Raw genomic sequence first — 8,761 nt, forward strand, 5'->3', positions numbered from 1 at the left:
AGTGAAAAAACTGGCGAGAATAACATATGATGACAAAAGCAATTTGTAACATCCCTCATTGGCAAAAGATGTTCCCACCAGCACTATGATATTTACAATTCCATGGCAATAACTGGGTATTTACCACCCATTTCATGGCAATGATTGAAAAGTTACAGCACCTTTCCTAGAAAGTTCTAAATAATCCAGTTCTAAATAATCCTCCCCTCAATTTGCATTGACCTGCCCTTTACTATGCATGTACTTGAAAGTGGATTTTACTGAGTATAAATACAGTTGCCAATAACCCTTACAGTTCTGAATCTGGGATTAGTATCTATGAGTTAGCCATGCTTTCCAAGGACCAGTACTGTTTAATAAAATATTGCTGTATAATGCCACTGCCTCATTCTTGAATTATTTCCTAGGCAAAGCCAAGAACGCTCTCAGGCTAAGCCCCAATTTTGAGGCTTACCTGTCCTGCATCATCTGGTGACCACAAACGGACAAAGATGAGTGAGTGACTAACAGGACTATGAAACAGTGGCAATCAGTGGCAAAATGGTGAGACAGTGGTGATCAGCAGAGAGGTGATGAGACAGAGGAGATGGCTGTGATTAGTGGTGAGATAGCAAGACAGTGACAATCAGCAGAGAGATGGCAAGACATCTGAGATGGTAGCAATCACTAATTGGTGGAGAGGCAAGACAACAAGAAACAGTGAAAAACAGCAAGGCAGTGAGAAGCAGCAACTGACAGTTGATGAGACAGCAAGAGGAGACAAGAGGTGGCAATTGGTGAGAGTTAGTGAGACAATAGTTGGTGAGACAGAGAGCTGGAAGGTGGCAACTGTTGCTATGACAACCAAAGTTGCAGAGCTATAACAGTAAAGAGCTGTTGGGAGTCTGAGGCGGGCAGATCACGAGGTCAGGAGATCAAGACCATCACAGCTAACACAGTGAAACCTCGTCTCTACTAAATATACAAAAACAACAACAACAACAACAAATTAGCTGGGTGTGGTGGCTGACACCTGTAGTACCAGCTACTGGGGAGGATGAGGCAGGAGAATGGCGTGAACCCGGGAGGCAGAGCTTGCAGTGAGCCAAGATCACGCCACTGCACTCCAGCCTGGGCAACACAGTGAGACTCTGTCTCAAAATAAAAAAAAAAAAAAAAAAAAGAGCTGTTAACATGAAAAAGTTTTCACACTAGCCAAATCCTCTTAAAAGTCGTATCGTTCCTGACAGGTGGTGGGGTTGAGTGGATGGGTGAGTGGCCACAGTTCTACTTCATGTGAGAACTACTTCTCTGGCTGGCTGGTTACAAGACTGTGCACTGATCTCCTCATAATAGCAAAGCCTGCCCAAGCCAGGGAAACCTAGGGAGGAGACCTTCACCTAAGCCCCAAGTTAGAGAACGGTAATGCCATTTTGACTCCTTGCAGATGGGTAAGTGCCCCCTCTACCTCCCCCAGTATTGAGTGAGCCAGATAATGAGGCCTTTGGCTAAGTAGTCTATTCAATGTCCCCTGGCATTTGGGTGCCTTAGACAAAAGCACACTTGAACAACGTCATCCTTGTCACCCCTTCTCTCAATCCTTTGTCCTCTAACACCAATTTATTTTTCTGTTGGCCATTTTATTTTGCTATAAAATGTATGTTTTGTTTGAAAGAATTTTGCTTTAGCTCCCTGTTAACTGTATTTGGGCAATTATTTAAGGCAGGATATTTGATTGCAAGAGATCTCCTGTTGTTTTGACTCTGGGACACCAGAGTCATGGTATTCTCTTGCCCCAATCAGGCCTTTGGGAATCACAGTTGGCCACCTGCCGGATACCCCAGGATTTTCAGCATTTGGTGTGGGGACACTCGTTGGTTGATACAGTTACTCCTTGTTTTCAGCCTTTGGTATTTTTGGCTGCCCCCAGATGCTCTGGGGTTTTTGGCATTGGCATTTCCTCTAAGATTGTGAGTTGGAGACCCACTATAGGGGAATCCTGGTCTTAAGTTTTCTTGATTTCTGTTCTAAAATTATCATTTTCCATAACAGCATTTTCTTTTCTTATTGTCACTTTATTTACATGTTTCCTTCTATACTTAGTTTAATAAAAATACTTTTCTCATATTTTCACTTTCACAATGCCTTAATACATATACTTTCTTTGCAGAAAGTGAAAATCTAAAAGGGAAAAATAGCAAAGGCTCAGTTGATTTCCCTCTAGCTAGACGTAAAATGTTTCTGTGTCCAGTAAAAAATAATGAGCATCCTGGAGGACTCACTACTAGGGTATCTTGTAGGCTAATGAAACAAATTCAAATCTCATTAGAACAAAACAAAACAAGAAAAAAAAAAAGACTCATTTTCTACTGTGACACTGTTTATGTTCAATACAAATTAGAAAACCAAAACATTTGGCCTAAAAATGATAGTTTATGTTATAATAATATTTTATAATTGAATCTATTCTGTAAAAAATAGAAAACAAAAATAGAAAAAGGTCCCTTAGATATGGGCTCTTATGGCCCTTTAATGGCTCATGTCACTGCCTGGTACCAAGAAGCCACACTTAAGAGATCTCCTATATGCTCCCCCTAAAAGGCCTACACCCCCCATCATCTCCCAAGTCCCCCAATTCTGACAGATAACCTGCCAGTTATCTAATGAAGGATTCCACCCAAAAGTCATCAAGCGCCCCTGCCCTTTATCCAACTGGCCCCAGCCTATAACCACTTCTTCCTGATAAAGTAAACCTGACCAGTAGCACCAGAAATGTGGCCCCATATCAGCCTCTAAAATCAAACCTGTGTCCATTTCAGGAGATATTTAATAAAAATAAACACATAGAGAACATGTGCCATTTTTCTATGTGTGATTTGGCTTTATAGAAGGAAAATTTGGCCAGTTTTCAAAGGATCCAAAAATGTTTACAGAGAAATTTGTTGAATTGACCATATTCTTTCTTTTAACTTCTCAAGACTTGCAAGTATTGTCATCTGGTTGCTGCACCATGGAGAAAAGGCAGAAAAAAAACGGTGTGGTTAGGCCAGTTAACTGTGATAAGGTAGGAAAAATAAGTCAAGGAAAAGATAAGAATCTTACTCTATTTCAGACTTATTTAGTTGAGGCACTCAGGGAATATACTAATGCAGACCCAGACTTCCTAGAAGGGCGAGCTATCCTGGATATACATTTTATTACTCAATGTGCACCTGGTATTAGGAAGAAGTTACAGAAAGCATCGATGGGACCTTGAATCCCTATAGGCCAATTTAAATGTGGTCTTTAAAGTGTACAACAATAGGGGCAGGGCAAAATAAATGAAAAAAAAAAATAGCCAAAAAGTGCAACCATTAACAGTTGCTTTAAATCCCCTACCACTTCAAAATGAACAAAAATTACCAAAACATTGTTATAAGATTGGCAGCTGGGATGCCCAGACAAGAGTCCCCAAACTGCCAGCCCCTGAGTCAGAATCAGTGTGCTTACTATAAGCAAAAGAGCCATTGGCAATGAGAATGTCCTAACCATCCCTGGTGAGAGAGAAAAAAGGAAAAACTCCCCATCAATACAAGAGCTAAACACCTTCTACTAGCCCAAACAAGCTGCCTTGCTCAAGTAAGTTTACTGAGGGTTTCAGGCCCTTGACTCAATGGACAGCTTCCCAGAGTGGCAGAAAACTGGCCTCCTCAACATTTTTCTTTGGTTTCTCTGCTACTGGGTGAGCTCTCCAGTGGCTCAGAGACTCAGGTCTTGCCTTGAGCAATACAGTTTGCCCCCTGCTTTCCTTATGTAATGTTATGGGATCCCCTTCCTTGTCTCTTCCTGTCTTCCATACATATCAGGACAAACAAAATTTGGCCAGACAGATATGTCCCAATTTTATAAATAAGTTAGATCCAGCTAGGTTGCTTTGTTTAATGTTGTTGTTTATATGTCTATACAGATATTGTGACATGTATTATGTCTAGCATGCTATCAAATCGGCTTATAAAAGACTGCTCATAAACAGATAAGACTAGTATAAATGTATAAATTCCAAGAGAATATTGTGTCTTCTAAAATTTAACTTTAATATTTTTACCTAAATAAATCACTTTATAGGCTTTAAAATGTTAAAAAGATGGCTTACATAGTCAGCTTTATGTATGTTAAAAATCTTACAATTATAAAATAATTCTCAACTCTAGAATGCTAATGGCTAGTGGGCAGTTCAGGATTTCTTTCTTCCTGAGTTTGTATAAAATATGACAAATAAATGTATTCTTTATTGGAATAAAGAATAATTTTTGTTACATTTTGAAATTATTAATGGGAGGTTCAAAATACAAAGAAGCCAGTAAATAAAAAATATATTAATTATAGATAAAATGTTTTTGAAGAAAGTGTCATGCCTTTGAGTCCAAGCTATGCCATCATATCACCTGTGACCTGCATGTATACATCCAGATGGCCTGAAGCAACTGAAGATCCACAAAAGAAGTGAAAATAGCCAGTTCCTGCCTTAACTGAGACATTCCACCATTCCTGCGCCACCCTAACTGATCAATTGACTTTGTGACAATACACCCTCCCTGCCCTTGCGATAATGTACTTTGCGATATTCCCCCAGCCTTGTGAATGTACTTTGTATGATACACCCTCCCCACCCTTGAGAAGGTACTTTGTCATATCCTCCGTGGCCCTGAAGAAGGTACTTTGTAATATTCTCCCCACCCTTGAAAATGTACTTTGTAAGATCCACCCCCTGCCTGCAAAAAATTGCTCTTAACTCCACTGCCGATCCCGAACCTATAAGAACTAATGATAATCCCATAATCCTTTGCTGACTCCTTTTTCAGAGTCAGCCTGCCTGCCTGCACCCAGGTGAAATAAACAGCCTTGTTGCTCACACAAAGTCTGTTGGTGGACTCTCTTCACACGGACACATGTGACAGAAAGACTATTTAAAAATGTATATAAAAAGAATTATTAGTAGTAAATTTTTGTCCTAAAATGACTGTTTTTAAAAAAATATATAGAATAATTCAAAATGTACAAGCATATTATAGTCTGTGTAAGTTGTAACAAAATTCATAAGCAGCATTTATGGAGGAAACTGTGTGTAATTAAGCTAGCTGTAATTTAAAATATTGTTTATAATAGACTTTCTTAAAAATGGTCTACATGTTAAAATCAAATTTTCTTAAGATATTAATTGCTAAATTACAAGAAAATTTTACTTTTCAATTCTGCAATCTCTTTTTCATAATTTCAGATTAATATATCCCTCTCCTTTAGCTTTTTTTGGTCTGCTTCTCTGACATTCTCTTTTCTGGTTCTCACTATTATTGTGGCCTAATGCTAAAGTATTTTGTATTAAAGGTATATGGGAGCAGTGTTTTCCCTCAATATAGCTTATTTCTACATTCTTTGTTTTTCTTAATATGTAACTTTAATTTTGTCTTTCAGTCTTTGACTCTTAAAAAAGGGATTTTAGAGTTAATGAGTGCCTGCCCACCTCCATTCCCATATGGCCTAAAATGTTTAATTGGATACAGGTCTTTTGGCCAGTGGAAATCCTAAGAAATCTAAAATAATCTAATTTAGGCCATGAAGAAAACAGAGGGTTGGACACATCTCACTATATTCCCTTTAACGTTTAAGCTAGGTTCACAAGGTCCTTCAAAATATAAAAATGAAATATTGTCTCCAACTAAAAGACTTAATCTTACTAAAACCTTTCTTAAATCTCCTGAAAATAAATTACAACTAAAATAAAAAGCCTTTATCAGGTATTATTAAATACCTTCACTGCTGCTAAACTTAAGGAAATCACTAACTGGATACACTTGTCCAGGATTAAACCTGTTTCACGTAAGTCCCTGCAGGCATAAGTGGAGGACACCATAACCTACACTTGTAAACTCTTAAAGACTTAAAGTTGTTGTTTCACAAATGCATAAATTATGTGATGCTGTAGGTGAACATAGAAACACTATTTTTTCCTCTTTCTTCTCTTTTAATTTTCTTGTTTAATTTCCTAGTAAAGTTTATATATTCTAGATTTCACATAAAGAGGATACTAACACAAGCCATCTAATCCAGCCCATCTTCTGACCCCAAAATAAAAACATCCTGCAATTGGACCCCTTGGATTAGGTATCCAAAAATGTTTACTCCTCCAATTCCAGGCAGGGCTTATGCCTATAAAATCATCAAAAAGCAATAACAGAGGATGGATCTCCACGTTTCTGCAGCCTCCTTAAAGTTAAAAAAAGAGTATCAAATCTCTGAAGGGAAAATGAGGTATGAGATGGGCATGACTTGTTTTCTGATCACTGCCCTGCTTACCAAAACAGAATCTGATCCAGACAAGAAACGGTAAGAAACATGGCAGAAACCTACAAATGTCAACAAAAAAGATCCTTAGCTGTCCTCTGCTCATTGGCATAAGACACTCCCACTAGTGCCATGGCAGTTTACAAATGCCATGGCAATAACCCAGAAGTTACCAGCCGTTTCCATGGAAATAACTGAAAAGTTACTGTCCCTTTCCCAGAAAGTTCTAAATAACCCACCCCTCAATTTGCACTGACCTTCCCCTTACTTTAAATATAATTAAAAGTGGGTTTAAGTGAGTAAAGTACTATTTCCAAGAGCCCCTACATTGCTGACTCTGAGCACACTATGAGTTAGCCTTGCTCTACAAGGAGCAATATATTCAGTAAAAGATTTTTGTCTACCACCACAGGCTTGGCCTTAAATTATTTCCTGTGAGAAGCCAGAAACCCTCCCTGCTGAAGCTCCAGTTTTGGGGTCTACCTGAATGAAAGCCATTTTTAAAACCAAGATTCAGTCAACTAAACTAATAATCTGTTAGCGTCACTTCCAGCTACTCATGTTAATATATTAAATCAAGAATCTTGATTTGATTAAGGACACCTATATCAATAAATGTAGTCTTTATCTATGGTGTAACATTTATTTTATTTATTTATTTATTTTTTTTGAGACGGAGTCTCGCTGTGTCTCCCAGGCTGGAGTGCAGTGGTGAGATCTTGGCTCACTGCAAGCTCCGCCTCCCAGGTTCATGCCATACTTCTGCCTCAGCCTCCCCAGTAACTGGGACTACAGGTGCCCACCACCACACCCAGGTAATTTTTTGTATTTTTAGTAGAGACAGGGTTTCACCATGTTAGCCAGGATGGTCTCGATCTCCTGACCTCGTGATCCACCTGCCTCGGCCTCCCAAAGTTCTGGGATTACAGGCGTGAGCCACCACGCCTGGCTGGTGTAACATTCTTAGAATCCAACCACATACATACTCACTAAACTTCTGGCTGATATGAATTTGCAAAATATTACAATTTCTTTTTTTGTTTTTTTGGTTTATAAGCTATGTCTTTCTAGAGAAGATTCTGCAATTTTCCTGGGTTATATTGGTGTCAAATTGCCTATGGGTTTGAGAATAATGAAGAGTGGTTGGGTGGGTTATAAGAAGAACAGAATACCACTTGTGAAGCAACTGGCTCGGGTAAAGCCATCACACTGGCTTTAAGAAGGGAAGAGCTACAGGAGAGGACAGGAGAGGATAAGTCTTCCGGCAAAGGGAGCTCAGAGAACTTAGAATTTCCATGTTAATCAAAATCAACCTAAAATACCCAGTTACAATGATCAAAGTATTGCTCCTTCCATATTGTTTTAAATTCAACAAAAATACCCTGTTGCGACTGTATTCAATTTGAGATTTGATTGTGAAACATGTACATTTAGCAAATGAATCCAATTCTAAACCATGTGTTCTTTGAGGCTAACAGAGATTTTAAACTATGGGTCCATGCTAAGAACATTTCAGAAAATTAAAAAAAAAAAAAGTTAAAAAGTAAAAAGAAGAAGAATAGCTAATACAGACTACATGGGCTTCTATAATCCCTGAAATATTTTGCCATCTGACCATTTACAGAAAAAGTTCACTAAACCCTGTTCTAGAAGAGAAAATTATTATTTTAAGTTTCTAAGCCAGACACAGCAGCTCACACCTATAATCCCAGCACTTTAGGAGGCCAACGCAAGCGTATCACTTGAGGTCAGGAGCTCGAGACCAGCCTGACCAACATGGTGAAACCCCATCTCTACTAAAAATCCAAAACTTAGCAGGGCATCATGGTGCAGGCCTGTAATCCTAGCTACTTGAGAGGCTGAGGCAGGAGAATCACTTGAATCCCAGAGGCAGAGTTTGCAGTGAGCTGAGATTGTGCCACTGCTCTCAAGCCTGGGCAACGGAGTGAGATTGTCTCAATTAAAAAAAAAAAAAAAAAAAAAAAAAAAAAAAAAAAAGTTTCTATAGATTGTCATGGTCTTTCATACATTTGAAAGCTGACAATGTCTAAATCTGTGAGTTAAAAATCTAGTAGTTCTCCTAATGCTCAGACTTTGTAGTCTGTTACAGTTTTGTTTTGCTTTATTTTCTTGATACAGTCTCATTCTGTCACCCAATCTGGAGTGGACTGGCACAATCTCAGCTCACTGCAGCCTTGCCCTACTGGGCTCAAACAATCCTTTGACCCCCAGCCTCCCAAGCAGCTGGGACTACAGGTGCACCACCATGCCTAGCCAATTTTTTTTTTTTTTTCTTTTAGACGGAATCTCGCTCTGTCACCCAGGCTGGAATGCAGTGGCCGGATCTCAGCTCACTGCAAGCTCCACCTCCCGGGTTCACACCATTCTCCTGCCTCAGCCTCCCGAGTAGCTGGGACTACAGGCGCCCGCCACCTCGCCCAGCTAGTTTTTTTGTATTTTT

General features: G+C 39.1%; 1 long non-coding RNA gene across 1 annotated transcript; it reads right to left on the reverse strand.

Annotated features, from left to right (window-relative positions):
- Window positions 1–2,839: 2,839 nt before the first annotated feature.
- LOC108585308 lies at window positions 2,840–6,996 on the reverse strand. The gene is made up of 3 exons (XR_002521628.2): window positions 6,313–6,996; window positions 6,045–6,222; window positions 2,840–3,033 (listed from the first exon to the last, which is right to left on the reverse strand). It is a non-coding gene; the product is annotated as an uncharacterized LOC108585308 (long non-coding RNA).
- Window positions 6,997–8,761: the final 1,765 nt, after the last annotated feature.

Source organism: Papio anubis, chromosome 6 (assembly GCF_008728515.1).
Source record: "Papio anubis isolate 15944 chromosome 6, Panubis1.0, whole genome shotgun sequence".
Lineage (NCBI taxonomy): Eukaryota > Metazoa > Chordata > Mammalia > Primates > Cercopithecidae > Papio > Papio anubis.